This window comes from Apium graveolens, chromosome 4, assembly GCF_009905375.1.
Source record: "Apium graveolens cultivar Ventura chromosome 4, ASM990537v1, whole genome shotgun sequence".
In the NCBI taxonomy this organism is placed as follows: Eukaryota; Viridiplantae; Streptophyta; class Magnoliopsida; order Apiales; family Apiaceae; genus Apium; species Apium graveolens.
In genome coordinates, this window is record NC_133650.1 from 257,198,658 (window position 1) to 257,216,205 (window position 17,548).

Consider the following 17,548-nt stretch of genomic DNA (forward strand, 5'->3'; position numbering starts at 1 on the left):
TCAATGATTAGTGGGTTCATGAAATAATGATAAGAGAAAGGAAAATAAAAAGAAACTGAAGTGGAAAGGAATATAAAGGCAATAGAGTTTGAGGAATGATAAGGGAGTTGGGTATGAGGAAGCCCTAAAGACTCGTAGTAATAGAAATAGAAAAGTATGTAATCGTCAGGATGAGGGTGATTCACCATGAGTTAAAGTTGATGATTGAAGGAATAAGAGATACATATATTTTATGCCATGTAAGTTGGGAGGATTCAAGGAAACCTTGAGATAGTTCGAAGGATAAATAATGAGACGCGGATAGACTGAGGAGACAAGGAAGTAAGAAATTAGGAAAATTGGATGAAGGAAGTGACCTTCAAGAATGTGAAGTGTAAGACCGGTGGCTTGATACCCAGGAAGAGAGACGCCAGGAATGAGAGATATCCCAACGTTGAGATAACTGTTGAAATAAACAACAAAAGTAAATACGGAATTATTAAGAAGAAGTTCACGTTGAACACGATCAATATCTTCCAGAACATCCTTGTTATCGTTACCAAATCAAGCAAGAAAAGTAGATAATCGTAGTTATCTTTTGGAGGCCATATTGATTGACCTCATTTTGAATATAGATGTTATTGTGAAATTAGGCATATACTATCGAGGTGGGAAGGATTGAATAAGGCACCCTTATTAGGGATATATGACTTGATTTATCCATGAAAGGATGCATGTACCTTTTTAAAGGTGGAATTAAAGATAGAACATCGGTAACTTAAAATGAATCCTAGGGGAATGCATAAAGGTTGGCATTTCACCTTTAATAGGGATAGTATGAGTTTTGACAGTATGAATTGGAAAAGATTAAGGTAATAACAACCTTTAAGTATCAGTGGAGAAATTTTTTCAGAAACATATAGACAATGGTTCTAGTATTAGTATAGGGTATTTTGATATGCCCTGTATCTAGGGAATACAGGAGGAACGATTCAAGGATAGCCTTAGAGGTTTTACAAGGAGAAAGGTAATATTCAAAATTCTCAAGAATAGAAATTTTGATAAAGGAAATATGACGTAATAAAAATAATGCCAAGTGGGGCACATGTTAAACCATGAGAAAGTATAGATTGAACCCAATGAAGGTCAAGAATGGTGAAAACAAGAAGGGCCCAAGATAAGAGACGTCCTAAGTACGATCGAGAGTCAGTCATGATAATGTTTACATTTAAAAGACTAAGGCAGTGACTTATGGAAAAATGGTGATTTTTTTATCACAAGGACTTAAGGAAAACATTTTCACACAAGCAGTGATTGGAAATGAGGTAGAAAATTTAGTTGGAGATCGTTCAAACGACATTGATTGTAAGGAAATTTTACTATCAGGAAAGGCCAAAGAGGTGGCCGACACTTTAAGTGCAAGAGAGCAATTACAGGCGCTCGTGCCAGAGGAATACAGTGATAATGGTTGAAGCCGTAAAGGTTGTATTATGGTTTGGAAGATTGACATTCCTTCTGATGACTGTGCAATACCCAACCGTAATAGTAGTTTGGTAAAGGTTTAATTCGTATAATCGCCATGAGCGGGCTACTTATCTTAGAAGGTCCTATCTTGAGAAAAAGCCAGGACCATGTTTCAAAAAGGACTAAACAAACCTTTGAGTTAAGTCTTCTGTTGAAGGCATTTGATTAAGAATGGTATTAACCTGCTATCGTTGTTTTGATCAAAACTCTTCTGCAATTTTATCTGCTTCATGTCATATGTACGTCAAGTTCAGGAGTGTTCTTCATGAATAATGAACGGTGATCATGTTACCTCCTTAGAAGAATTCGATACGAGATGCATGGACTCCGTATAGTTAGCTATTAAGACTTCATGGAAAATGAATGATTACAGTAGGTCAACGGTGGACCCTAGTAGTGTAGCAATGATTCTGCGAGTAATGAGTCGATTACAACCGTGAGAGTTGTATTGGAATGGATGTTGAGATTTAGTACCACTAATCGGGTTGTGGTGATGTATAAGTTATCATTGATAAACTAATTAAGTAGATTATCTACCTATTGAATACTTATTCCTTCTTATCAATAGAGAGTCGTATTACTATACGAGGAAGGTTGCGGTGCAAGCATAGAATTCTAGTAACGATGATGTCTAGAATGAGATTCCAGATTCGATTTTCGATGTTGAGGGAGTTTCAAAGGTGATTGAGTATAAGCTCGAGGAAGAGCATGGGTCCAAAAAATGATGGACGAAATAGCAAAAATATTTAAGCATGCAAAATGCGATGCGATAATACTTGATGTTGATATATATACACATATGTTTTGTTCTCCTATGATAAACTTCTATAGTTCAGAGGTAGGTTCCAAGCCATATATTTTGTGGCAGTATTTTTTTCATATATACAATTCTCTTCAATTCGCTCTTTTCTCTCCTTTTCAATTCATATAAGCTGAGAAGAACAACCCTTCCAGAAGGGGAGGTATTGCCGAATGACTATCTATCTGTGTGATAGAAGCCTAGTAGGATACCAGCTATTGTTTAATTGCCTGTCAAGTACTAAAGGCTGGCCACCTTCTGTACTAACTATGCAATAGAACAAGTGTTCATGATCATAGTGATCTCTCAACAAATTCCTTTACTTCTATATGATTGATCAAACTTTGGGAAAATAGAAACAGCTGAAAAAGGAGTAGTAAAGTTATGGTGGTATTCGGAATGGAAACACGTTCGTGATACTAAGGTTGACGTGGTTATTAAAAGGTTATAGAACGCTAACGAGCAAAAGTATAACCAGTATAATATTAGGAACGAAAGGTAGTAGCGATTACGAACTGGAAATGAATGGGTATTGAGAAGCAAAAGCTCTAATGCTAAAAGCTATAATAAGAGTATGTGCAATAGACTTGGAAGAATTTGGAATAATCACTTAACGCGGATGAGTTTTCTCACGATAATAAATCGTATGTCAGGTATCGAGATGTCGTCTTATGACATCTTTGAGGGAAGACGATGTCGATCTCCCTTATGTTAGGATGAAGTTGTAGAGCGCAAGATGCTCGGACCAGCAGTGGTCCAAAGGACCAAGAATATAATAGATCTAATCAGAGGACGGCTGGGAGTAGCCCAAGATGGACATAAGAGATATGCTGATTTGACTCGAAAGGACAAAGAGTATGAAATAGGGGACCTAGTAATGTTATAGGTATCCCTTGGAAAGGATTGATGAGGTTCGGAAAGAAAGGAAAACTAAGTCCACAAATTGTTGGACCCTTGGATATATTAAGACGTATTGGGAAGTTAGCATATGAGCTAGCCCTACCCCCGAACATGTAGCAAGTTCATAACGTGTTCCGTGTATCAATGTTAAGGAGGTGTAATTCGGATGCCAGACAAATAGGGGCATATGAGCGCATAGACATGCAACCAGACGTAACCTACATGGAGCAACCAGGAAGGGTTTTAGATCAAAAATGGACAAATACTTAGGAGAAGAGTTATCAAACTAGTCAGAGTTTGATGGTAGAACCACAATGTGGGAAAATTACGTAAGAGTTAGAAAGTGCAATGTTAAGAAAGTATCCCTACTCATTTTCTATCTGATTCCGGGACGGAATCCTTTTAAGGAGAGGAGACTGTAATAACCCCAATTTTTGGAATTTTTGAAACCCTTATGAATAGTGTTTTGCTGATTATGCTGAATAAGAAAACTTTTCATGTCACACTATGTAGGGGTTCTTTTATTGATCTTCTGGGATATTATTAGTACTCTATGTGGTATATAAGTGTATGTAAAGATCGTCAGAATCCAAATTCGAACACTTTGATTTTTCCCGAAAATCTACCAGATACAGAAAGAATTGAGTATAAGGTAACAGAATAAAAAGGATTTAAATTCAAGGATTATAAGAGAGGATCATGAAAGGAATATAATGTATTGAGAAAGGTGAAGGAAACCTAAGTAATAAGATCCCGGGTATGATCCCTCAAACGATAAACGAAAACGAAAGTTAAGCGAACCGCATAACAGATCAGCGGTCATTAGGCAAGTAATTAGGAGTTAATAAAGGGGTTAGTGGATGATGATGTCATCACACCAACAAGAGGAAGAAAAGTGTAACAAGGTGACATCACATGATGACCTAAGCATGACATAGGGAAGGAGGTGTGGTTGATTAATAACCACGCCATTTTTTATGGGTAAATAGGTAATTAATCAAAAACAAAAGCTAGCAACCAAGCAAACAAATCAAAAAAACACAAAACACTCCCATTTTCAAGAAAAGCTCTCGGCTTTTCTTCTTTTTCAAAGAAAAAAATTCCAAAATTCAAGATTCAAGCCTTGTTAATTAGTGAGGTAATTATCTAAGGTTCCTTGTACATAGATATGGATATCCTATAAGTTTAAGCTTCTAATTACTTCACAATCTCTTCCAATAAATCAAGGAAGAAGATGGTGAATAGTAACCTTCAAGAAATAACTTTGGTTTTCTTGATTTTTTATGAAAGTTCAAGGTAGCTTAAGCATAGATCAAGGCTTCCATGGGCATTCCAAGTATCTTTCATTGATTAAAAGCTTCAAGGAAGGTATAACTCTAAATTATCTTAGCATTAAGTTGTTTGGTATAAATGATTATGATGATGGAATGATAGGTTAAGTGTAGTAGTTGTTTTGTCATGTTGAGATCTTAGTTGTTAAGTGTTTTTGTTGATTTTGGGAGTTAAGATTAGCACTAGTTGTTCTTGATTATTCATGGTATGATTTGGGATTGGTTTAAATGGTTTAAAGTGGTTGATGAGTGATATTGTCATATGGTTGTATTGGGATTGATTGGTGATGGTTTGGTGTTGAATTGGTTTGGTAAAATTTTGGAAAATCGCGTAAACATAGCCGTCGTAATGTCCGATTTACCTTAGACTGTTTTGTTCTTAACATCAGAAGCCTTGAACTCACTGTTAGGTTTTGACCATTGCCATGTTTAGATAGTTCATGTTACGAACTTCGTTTTGATATGTGGTTCGTTTGAATCCGATGTACGGTTTAGGAGAAACGACCGTTTTAAGTAACGGCGTTTCGCGAACGAACCATTACCCCTCGCCTTACTTTGAAACATAGGTTAAAGACCTTAAAGGACTAATTGGAGTATGAATCATTTATGTAAAGTGTATTAGGCAGTTGGTAAGGCACTCGCGAAAGAATCACCTTAAAACCCTTAATGGTTAATTTATTAAAAATTGTGGAGCCGAGGGTACTCGAGCGACTCAAGTTAATCGTTAAGCGCAAAAGCGTAAATGGTTAAAGTCTAGTTTCTTAAGCGACCGGGGTTTAATTCCGAATTATGTTGTTGTTCATAGGTTATCGGACCCACTCTAAGCTTAATTCTATGAGGGAGCACTCAGGCAAGTTTTCTACCCGTTATACTGTTGTTGTGATGTATACATATGTATATGCATTATCTTGTGATAGATGCATGATGGTTAATTAGCAAATTCTTGTGATATATTGTAGCTTGTGATATGGTATATATGCATGCCTGTTTCGTATTCTTGATACATATATCTGTTGATTCAGTTGATAATACATATGCTAGAGATAAGCGGTAATTTGCATATACCCTTAGTATAGAGGACCCCAAGGTGAACTTTTTCTAAAACCGGGAGTCGATGTTCCCGAGTATATTATATATATATATTTATATATATATATGGATATAGTTTTTAAACTATTAATCGAATAAGGTTTATTTAATGAATATTATTTTGAATATTCATTCGAGGTCTTATGACTCCGTTGATTTTATTATTGAATATTATTTTGAATATTCATTCGAGGGCTTATGACTCCGTTTATTTTATTAATGAATATTATAATTTGAATATTCATTCGAGGACTTATGACTCCGATTAACTACTAATTATTATTCTTTATTTTATTAAGGAATAATGTGTCGATAATCAAACTCACTTTTGATTATTCAAATAAAGATAATACTTTCGTATAAGTATATCTTTGGTTATTTAATATTCATTGCAATTATAAGTTTTAAAACTTCTACTTCAATTATTTTTATAAAGTTTATTCTTTATGAGGATATTATTTAAATAATAATATTCAGATATTTCCTAATATTTCGGGACTGATTTATTTTAGTAAATCAGCATCACTCCAAACATTCCAAAAAATGTTTTTGCGAGTCTTCAAAATGATTTTAAAAGTTAGAGCGGATCCCAAAACTCATTTATATTTAAGATCTTCCTTTCAAAGGGGATTTAAATACTCGCTCAAAACTTGAGGGATCCGGCTCTGTGGTGTGTTTTATATTCGCAACGAGGTTGCTATTTTGATAAAAGAGTTTTTGATTACTTACCCAATCCTCGGGAAGTAAAATTCTGGGAACAAGTTAATCCATTAACAGGCATCCTTGGGAAATATCGGTGAGTTTTCCTTTCCAAGTAGATACGACTTCTTGGTGGAGCCGTATCAACAAGTTTCTACTTGGGGAAAGTGGGGACGAGCTTTACGTTTCAGAGTCATGGATTTCATCTGAACTAAGAGTGGCGTAAGTGGTCGAGTGGCGCCGACCCAGCCTTATTATATTGGCCCAAATGGCCTGGAAGTTCCGCAAGACGGTACATTCCTTAGGAGTCCAGTGTTCGGTTGACAAGTAAATCCGACAGGTTCTCCTCTACATGTAGAAAATGGTGGGGTTGCACTACTACGACTGATCATCGTAAGTGGTCTTCCTGGCGCGGCAAACTCCCGTAATGAGTTCATCATCCAATTGGATATTTCTGCAACACTACCCAGAGCACTTCGATAGAAAGGCTACGGTTGGGCGATTGTTGAGTGTTGGCAGGGTCAAGTTTTCAAAATGATGTTTGCATCAAATGAAGTATCTCGTAACTTCATTTTATTTTGATGATATTTTAAAGATTGATTCTATACAAGTTTTGTCTTGTAGCTTAATCTATGGGATGAACTATTTATACATTGAACGGTGGTAGTTCAAGTAGTATTCAGAAAAGATATAAGTATATTGGAGTATCTTGTAACTTCATCTTTTAAACTTATATCTAGTTAATGATTATCTTGTGCATGTCGAAGATTTTCAGAAAAACGTTGAGACAAGGTTAGATATATGAGATCACCTTGCAACGATATTTTTATACAGTTATAAACTGGAACTCTGTGGATGTTATACATGTCAGAGGATTTCAAAGATTATGAAAAGTATATATGTATATATATACTGAATATTTTGTGACTTGGTCGCGTTAAGATATCAGCTTGATTCATTTCTTTTGACCAAGACTTTCATGAGTACTATGAGAATGCTCATATATTGTTAATCATTTTACATATTATTTTGGTGGCTTGTTGCTCACCCTTTCTTTCTTCTTTCATCACACAACATCAGATAGACAAGATGAATAGGACCAAGCTCCCAATTCGCGAGCGGATAGGAAACGTTCCGCAGTTTCCTATAGGCGTTGATGTCGCTGTAGCTGAGGTAGGAACTACTAATAGGCTAGGCTTTCAACTTTTGATGTATCAGACTTATGTATCTTTATCAATTGTAATAATGGCAAAGAAATGTAAATTTATTCAGAAACCCTTTTAAGGTGTAATGGCATATAATTTTGGAATAAAATGACTCGTGTTATTTTTGGATATTCATCTCTGAGACTATAACTTGTGGTGTGTGTGTGTTTATTGTGGGGTCACAGTACAGAGTAGTTGATTGTTTATTAAGATTGGGTGTTATTAAGGGAAATGGAACTCGTGACAACCCGAATCCCCGACCCCGGATTTGGGGGTGTTACAGATAATCTTGATACTTTAACTTGTCTGCATTCTGTACTTGAGAGGCATGTCGAGATCTTCAGAGAAGTGACATCTCGATAAGTATAATGATTTATCGAGATCTCTGAGTTCTCTATAAGTATACTTGACTTGTCGAGGTCTCTAGATTCTTGTATGTAAAATGACTTATCGATATGTCTGAGATCTCTAAATGTAGAAATGACTTGTCAATTTCTCTGAGATCTCTATATGAGAAATTGACTTATCGATATCTCTGATTCTTAACATCTGCATTTGACTTGTCGATATCTCTAAGTTCTCTACATGCTGAAATGAATTGTCGATATCTCCAATTCTCTGCATCTTCATTTGACTTGTCGATATCTCTGAGACTTCTCTATAAGCCATTTTGAACTTTTGGATAAGTTATTATGGACTTCTCGAATGACTTCTCGATATAACTTGATATGTGACTTGTCGATATCTTGACTTAGAATATTTTTCATAGAACGGTTTGATTTAACTCCAAGCTTCTACACTTTTCTCTGAGCATGATCATGGCTTGATCTTCTTCCAGAGTTTATTCCTTAGCTTGAATCTGTTCACAGAAAAATCCTCTAGTCTAATCTTCTATCTTTTTGACATACTTAAGAAATACAATACAAAATATAAAATTGATTATCAGAAACTGAAACTTAGGATTGTCAATGTGACTTAGTCTTGTTATTATACATGCATGTCTTGCACAACATCCTTCATCTCAAATTGACTAGTGAGAAATTTTTTGGTATCGTGCAATAAGCCTATATCATTAATAGCAAGTAAGATGTCATTAACATATAATAGAAAAAAGATAAATTTGCTCCCACTGAACTTGTGATATACACAATGTTCCACCAAGTTCACACCGAAACTATATGATGTGACAACATGATGAAATTTGTGATACCATTCACGAGAAGCCTGCCTGAGACCATAAATGGACTTCTTTAATTTGCAAATCATGGTCTTTGGATCTCCAATGACAAAGTTTTATGGTTGCATCATATAAATTATCTCGCCAATGTTTTTATTGAGAAACGCCGTCTTTACGTCCATATGATGTAGTTTCAGATCATAATGAGCCACAAGTGCCATAATATTCTAAACCAATCTTTCGTGGAAACCGGATAGATAGTCTCATTGTAGTTGATATTTTTCTTTTGAGTGAATCATGTAGCGACTAGAGGAGTCTTATATCTTTCGATGTTACCACACAAATCCCTTTTGGTTTTGAATACTCATTTGCAACCAATATGTTTTGAGCCTTTAAGCAACTCGACAAGATCCCAAACGTCATTGTCTTTTATAGATTGAATCTCTTCATTCATGGCATTAATCCACTTTTGAGAGTTAGGACTCTGCATGGCTTGTTGAAGATGTACAGGATCATCTTCCCCAATGCCAATTCCATCTTCGTGTTCTTTTAGAAAAATAACATAATCATCTGGAATTGAGCTCTTTCGCTCTCTAGTGGATCTCTTTAGTGGCACTTCTTGTAATTTATGAGGTTGTTAAGTTTGCTCGATCGGTTCCTCATGAGGAATTTCAGTGTTGTCTTGAACCGGAGGGCCTTGAACAATGATAGGTACCATAGTCTGATCATTTCTCTCGGCAGAGTCGTAAACAAGATCATGACTATCTTCTTTAAAGACAATACTTTTACCTATATCTTCCCTCCCAAAATCAATATCCTCAAAAAATCTAGCATTATCAGTCTCAAAGAAGGATCTAGTGGTGATATCATAAAACTTAAATCCGCGAGTACGTTCCGGATACCCAACAATATAGCAACTAACCGTTCTAGAGTCCAGTTTCTTTTTATTTGCCCTATATGGCCTTGCCTCAGCTAGACAACCCCAAACATGTAGATGCTTAATACTAAGTGTTTTGTTTGTCCAAAGTTTATAAGGGGTTTCGGCCACTGCTCTAGTTGGAACCCGGTTAGGGATGTAAGTTGGAGTCTGTAGTGCATCTCCCCAAAGTGACTCAAGGAAGGAAAAATGACTTATCATACTTCTCACCATATCTTTAAGAGTACGGTTTCGCCTCTCAGCAACACCATTTATATTTGATTTTACCGGCATAGTGTACTGAGGGACAATTCCAAAATCCTTTAGAAAGTTAGCAAAGGGTTCTGGACGTTGCTCACCTGATCCATCATATCTACCGTAGTATTCACCACCACGATCAAATATGACAACTTTAATACTACTGTTTAGCTGAAGTTCAATTTCAGCTTTATATTCTTTAAATACGTCCAGAGCTTGTGATTTATCATGTATCAAGTATAGGTAACCATGCCTAGAGTAATCTATGAACGTGATAAAATACCGTTGACCGTTCCAAGAGGCCGTAGGGAATGGTCCACACATATCGGTATGAATCAGTTTCACAACACTTATAGCTCTATTGGCGCCTAATTTTCTCGAGTTTGTTTGTTTTCCCTTAATGCATTCGACACAGACTTGAAAGTCACTTAAATCTAAGGGATCAAGAATTTTATTATTCACAAGCCTCTGAACTCTCTGTTTAGAGATATGACGTAATCGCTTGTGCCACAACATAGCAGAATTCTCAGTTAACTTACGTTTTGCACCTCTTGCACTTGAGTGCAATATTTCATTATTAAAAACAACAGTATCAAGCATATAAAGATTATCAACCAAAAAATCGCTAGCAACCACATTTGAATTTAAAGAGAAACACACTTATTTTCAAAAGAACACGTGTAGCCATATTTGTCCAAACAGGAAATAGAAATAAGATTCCATCTAAAAGACGACGCAACAAATGTCTCAAATAAATCCAAATAAACATCACTGTTTAATTATAATCTAAATGTTTCAACAGCTTCAACTGAAACTTTATTACCGTCGCCCACATAGATGAATCTTTCAACATCAATTGACGGTCGGCTCCACAGGAAACCCTGCATTGATACACTTATGTTAGTAGCACCAGAATCTACCCACCATGTATTCTTAGGTATATAAACCAGAATAACTTCAGAACAAACAAAGACAAAAGTCTTACTTTTCTTCACACGCTAAGCAACATATTTGGAACAGTCTTTCTTCATGTGTCCAACCTTCTAACAAATGTAGCATGTTGTTCCCTTATCCTGCTTCTCTTGCAACTGATGCTTGGGTTTTCCACTTAAAATATCCTTACCTCTCTTCCTTTTCTTATCATGAGAGTTTGATACCAAGTGAGCACTCTCAGTCTTTTCTGGAGAAACCCTCTCTTCCTCTTGCACAGTGTGAAATGAGCTCATTAAAAGTCCATTTTTTCTATTGAGTATTGCAACTCACCACAAAATGTCCAAACTGAGGAGGCAATGAATTAAGAATCAAGTGAACAAGTAACTCATCCGAAAGTTCTAACTTGAGTTCCTTGAGTTTTTCAGCAAGATTAGACATCCTAATGATGTACTCCCTTCTGTTCCCCTTTCTTTTATACTTCATGGTCACGAGTTTTTCAGAAGATTACTCATTTCCGATTTCTCATTCTTAGAAAAATATTGCTCAAGCTTGGAGAGGAACTTCTTGGCACTTGTGCTCTCAGCAATAGAATCCTGAAAGCCAATTGGAATCGTTCGCTTCATGTTCGCCAGACACATGCGATTAGAGCGTTATCATTTCTCAATTTGATATGTTTTACGATCATCCGTAGTGGGAACTAGTTGCTCTTTCCTTAGCGCAAGGTCAAGATCCATACACCCAAGAACGATCTCAACATTCTCTTTTCATGTGACATAATTTGTCTCAATCAACATTGGAATCATGCTTAATTGAGCAGAAGCAGAATTTACAGAAGCGATAACTGAAATAGAAAACAAATATATAACATAATGCTCAAATATAGTATATTTAATAATGTGATAAAATTTAAATATTAGCAACACCATCACAAGATACCTAGCGCAACATTAAATTTTATCTTTTGCTCCCGAGTTTTAAAAAGGAAGGAAAGCAAGTGGAGGTTAAGTACATTAGTTTCACTTCCCTTCGTAATTGTGCTCCCGAGTTTTTAAAAAGGAGTGAAAGTAAGTGTTAATTAATGCAAATTTGACAATCTTTCATTCCAAAACTTTCACTACAAAAATGGGATAAAAGTACTTTATCTCCTAATCACTTACTTCCTTCTCATTAAAAAACTCGGGAGCAAGCCCTTAGTCTTTGGATAGAAAATTTAATTTGCAATGGATACTCTCCACGCAATAATCAAGTATTAGCAATTAACTTCTGCCAAATAATATGCCTTTCTTTGGACAGACTTATTAATCACATGAAAAAACTTAATATTGCTACATATTTATTATTATAAAAATATATTAATTTTGACCAAACATTACCTTCCTTTGGGCCGAATTTTTTTGCATAAATAATTGTTATAATAATATTTTTAAATCAATTAGTCTACACAAAAGAGGTTACTTTGGCAACATATTATTTCAATCAATTAATTTAAAATATTAACCACTTATGTAATAAGTTAATATTAATTTGTCAATAATAAAATTAACTCACAAGCATACATGTATTCTTTATTCGAATATTAATTATATATGCTAAAGAACACATGTAACTCTGAATCACTGGAAGCATGGGCATAAGATATTAATATACTAATATGTCGAATTATTTATATATTAATTTATTTTAATATTTTATAACTCGAATTATGAGTAGTTTAAATACCGGAAAAGATAATATCTTGATATATCAGATAAAATAGTTTAGATACTGAAATAAATAATTATTTTTTAATATAATATATAAATAATCATATATACCTTAATTGCTTCTAATATTATAATATAATATTTTAAAAATCATAAAAATATATTGTATATTTTCAAATTTTATATAAAAAAACGGTTTTTTAATCTGGTTTTTCAAAAAGCCCGGACTTTTATCCGGGCCGAACCGGGCTTTTATCCAGACTTTTTTAGATTCGGGCTTTAATCCAGGTTTTTTTATCCAGGCTTTTCGGGTTTCGGGCCGGGTCGGATTTTCGAGAAAAAATAAAGCAGGCCCATTTAAGGCCCGTGAGCCGGGTCGAACCGGGCCGGACTTTTTTCCGGATCGGGTTTTTCGGTTTTTTTCCAGATCAGATCGGATTTCAGATTTCAGATTTTTTGAACATCTCTATTCCTGACTAGTACAAAAAACACCGGAAAAATAATATCATCGGAGAATAAAATAGTAAATATGTATGTACTTAAACTGAATTCCTCAAATGTCAACCGGAACAAGAAAATTATTTATTTAAGCAGTCATACATGAGAATGGTTTCGAATTATCACCAAGATCAATAATCAGACCAAATCAACCGAATCGAATCAAAATCGTAACAAAAAAACAATTCCCAATAATCAGTTATGAAGAGACTCTAATACTAATTGATAAAATCTAACAGTTCCATAAATACATAATTCTCTAAAATAGAGATAAGGATCGTAATAATTATATCTAATTATCGATTATCGATATTAAACTGAAGATAGAAGCGTATCTCAATTCATAAGACGATAATTGTAACGGTGTCTGAATCTGTATTATTTTCTTTATTGTTATCTTACTCAACCAAATAGATGCCTGTGATGGGATGAGTAGAAGATAAACCGTGTAACGTACTTGATATATTGAGGACTATAACTTTTTTTATATACCACCTAATTAAATCTCCCATTATAATTTAACTGAGCATGTTATTGGGTATACACTTATTCAGTCCATACAACAAATTAAAATCTAATTGAGTTTCTTATTTGATCACTAAATTTAACCCAATAAAATAAATAGCTAATATAATTAATATATCTATACTATATTATAATAGACGAAATATTAAAAGTTTGGTAGTCGGTTGGTCGGTACTTGCTGAAATTACTTAATTACCCTTACTTAATTATTCTCTAATTAATTACTTGGTCGATCAATTCCAATTCTAATTGATATTGAAGTCAACTTCCTCTATTACTTTACCAATTTCAATTCTATTTTATATCGAACTCTATATCATTATAATTTATATTAAATTCAAATTCTTCTACCAATTTAAACTTTAATTCATATCGAGTTTTATATTATTCTAATTTATTACTTCGGACTAAATAAAATTTAAGCAGACTGAATATAATTTTTAAGATTTAGTTGATATATAATATTGTCATTATCAATCCCCCTTACCAAGATAAAATATTTTTACCCTCGATAAAATAATAATTTTGTTATAATAATATTCCCCTACTAATTCTATCACTTTAAATAAGTTTAAATGTTTTAAAAAGTTATGAACATATACATCTATTAATATAACTATCATGAAATCATATCATTTAAAGTTTTAAATGAACAAAATAAGAATTGAATTCAATATATTTTTAAAAAATATATATAATATTAAAAAAAATCTGTGCGATCCGTGCATCGCACGGGTTTTAAGCTAGTTTATATATAGTTTATAAATAATTATTATTAAAATAATAATAGCACAACTTAATTATATCAAAAATCTGACTCAACTTGATTCAAGAACAATCCTAATCAAAACTTAAGAAATGACCAACGTCCTAGCTGCGTACTGAAACGACAATCGAGCTGAAGATAAGGGGCCAGTTTGGGTTCTTTAAAATAAGTAACTTACAATTTAAATTTGAAAATTGTCGTATAAGTTTATAAACATCGTAATTTATAAGTTATTTAGGTATTTTAATAATTTTTAATATAAATTACTTATAAAATGATGATGTGTTTGGTAAATTATAACATATAAGTTATATTTTTTTTTATTAATATAGAATATGATGATATTGAAAATAACTTAATTTTCTTTTTTCTTTTCTTGAAATTAAATATAAATATATATATAATTCATAAAATATTTAAAAATTTTAATTTTATGATATTTTCAAATCTTTCGAAAATATGTGAAAAAAAGTCAAATCTCTTATATAATGAAAGTAAAGAGAATTATTTAATACTATAATTTTAAATAAAAAATAAAATTTTATTTAAAGTACAATAATTGAAAAAAATTTAGTTAAACACGTATTAAAATTTGCGAGCTCTGGAATGAGAATGTGAGACTAAGAACATCTCCAGGGTAACATCTAAAAATGTTAGCTAAAATATGGTTAACTAAAATTTTATTGAACCTGTAAGCATTTTTACTCCAGTGGCATTAGCTATAACCATTAACTATATTCATAATATTATTCTTTTTATTAATTTTAAATATATAAATAAAAAAATTTAATTATTTCTTTTTTTTGAAAAGGAGTTTAATTAATTATATTTTTTATATTAGTGGAAATAAAATAATATATTTAATAAAAAGATATTTTTTATAATATTATAACATTTTTATATTTATATCAATATTTTAAAGTAAACGTTATAAAATAAAAATGAGTAATTATTATGAACATTACTTACATATAAAATAAAATATATGACTAGAACATATATTAATATATTAGAATTTTTATAAATTTAGTTAAAAATTTATAAATACATAACACTTTTTTTTATAAATAAAAATACATCTATACATCTATATATATAATAATTATGAAGATATATACATCATTTTTATATTATAATATTATATATTTAAATCTTAAATATGTTATAAAAAATATAAATAATAAAATTAAGAATAAAATTTAGGCAACAAATGTGGCGTACTTGTTTTTCGTTATCTAAAATTATACCTAACAAGTCTTCCTGTTTAGTGTTCCATTTTTTACAGACGTTGAAGATGCTCTAAGAGTAAGAAAGAAAGAAGGGAAATGAAATGAACAAATAAAAAAGTAGGTGTCCTCGATATTCAAGTTTTTAAGTATAAACTGAGTAATGATCATTTTGTGAATGGTTTCCGAAGCTCAAAAAAATGATCGATCCCGGACAGCCGGGATAGAATAAAATTGAAAACAAAGAGGGGGCACATCTTGTTACATGCCGTACGTAGGATGAGTAGTTTGGGTAGACCAGGGAACCTCGTACGCAACTATGGAGTGGGGGTGGTCATAATTTCCGGAAAAGAGAAGTAGAAATAGCACAGAAATTAAAGGGACCGGACAGGTAATGGGGTATTTGTCAAATGGTCCGTGATGAGTAACGAAATGGAGAGAGGCAGGTGTCCCCCATTGTTTGTTGCATCTTCTCATTGATTTCAGGGGGTGTTACAATTCCACACGTTCCCCTTTCTTGCCTAGTAAGTTTTTCAATAAATGTACTTCTCCAGGACTCAAATATACCAAGTGTCACCCCTACATTAATCTTGACCGTCATTTTCATTACTCGTGGTTCAATATTATCCATTGATTTTTAGTCATGCATAGTATCAGTCTATCAAATCATCCTCGCTAGTTTTTTTGGAAAATAATATAGGTCCAAAAATATTTTTGTAAAAAATTTTATTTTTTTATTTGACAAATATAAATTTTATTTTTCCCGCAAAAATACGATTTTATTCACCTCAACTAAACTACATACAACATTGACGAGTTTCTTAAATATAATGCAAGCTTAAATGCAATTAAAAAACTCAACGTAATTAGTTACATATCTGATTTATTTTAATCATACCGTACTTTTATAAATAGTTTCAGAAAATAGTAAAATCGCTATTTTTTTTTGTAATTTCTCCTTTTTGGTCATTTTTTGGGTTCAGTGGTTACATATTTGACTCATTAACGAAATCATGCCTATCACTCAACGAGATTACTCCCTCCGTCGTTGGATACAAAAATTAAGAAAAAATGTAATTTAGTGAAAAAAACAAAAATAATGGGTAAAGTAGTGGATTCAATTAATATTTAATGTATATAATAAATATAGGGGAAGAAATGAGTGGATATAAGTCGATGAGGTTAATTTGTATACTCCCTTCTTCCCTATTTACATGTTCATTTTGTTTTTCTATTCACTAATTTTTAACTTAACATTAAAAAATATTGATTAATTATTTTTCAAATCTGAAAGTTATGTTTTAAAATAGACTAAATATGCTCTTCAATGCTATATTTTTTATTATTATTTTCAATTGTATGATAGATATAAATTTCAGTTAAAATTTGATCAAGTTGACCAATTAAAAATTGAAATAGATATATATTTAGGAGCGGAGTTAAGTATTTTCAAACTTTACTATTTTAATAATATTTGATATACTTAAAATCGAGTAGGACATCTTAAAAAGAAAAATGTATAACAATAAATGAAACTAAATGAATATAAATTAACTCAATTTTAGTTTTATAAATTTTAATAATAGAGCATCCTTGACCCACGGGCACATCAGGAGTCACGACTAACTCGAGTTTATCATCCGGGAAATATATATATATATATATATATATATATATATATATATATATATATATCTACTGAAACAGGGACGTCGCGAGCAAATGTATGTGAAGGGGGTCATTTTTTTTTATTTAACAGTGAAATCTTTAATTTTAATGAAAAAGAAACAAAAATATTATTAAAAGTTTTATATTAGAGTTCTACATCACATCATATTACGAATCCCCATTTATAAAGTCGGTATTAAAAGTTTTCGTTATTTGAATTTTGATATGAATAAGAATATAATAATTGTGAAACTCATAATAATAATTTTAAGTAATAATTTTTAATTAGCAACAACCCACATAAAATTAAATTAAGTTTTATTTTAAATAGTAATAAGCAACATTTCAGCAA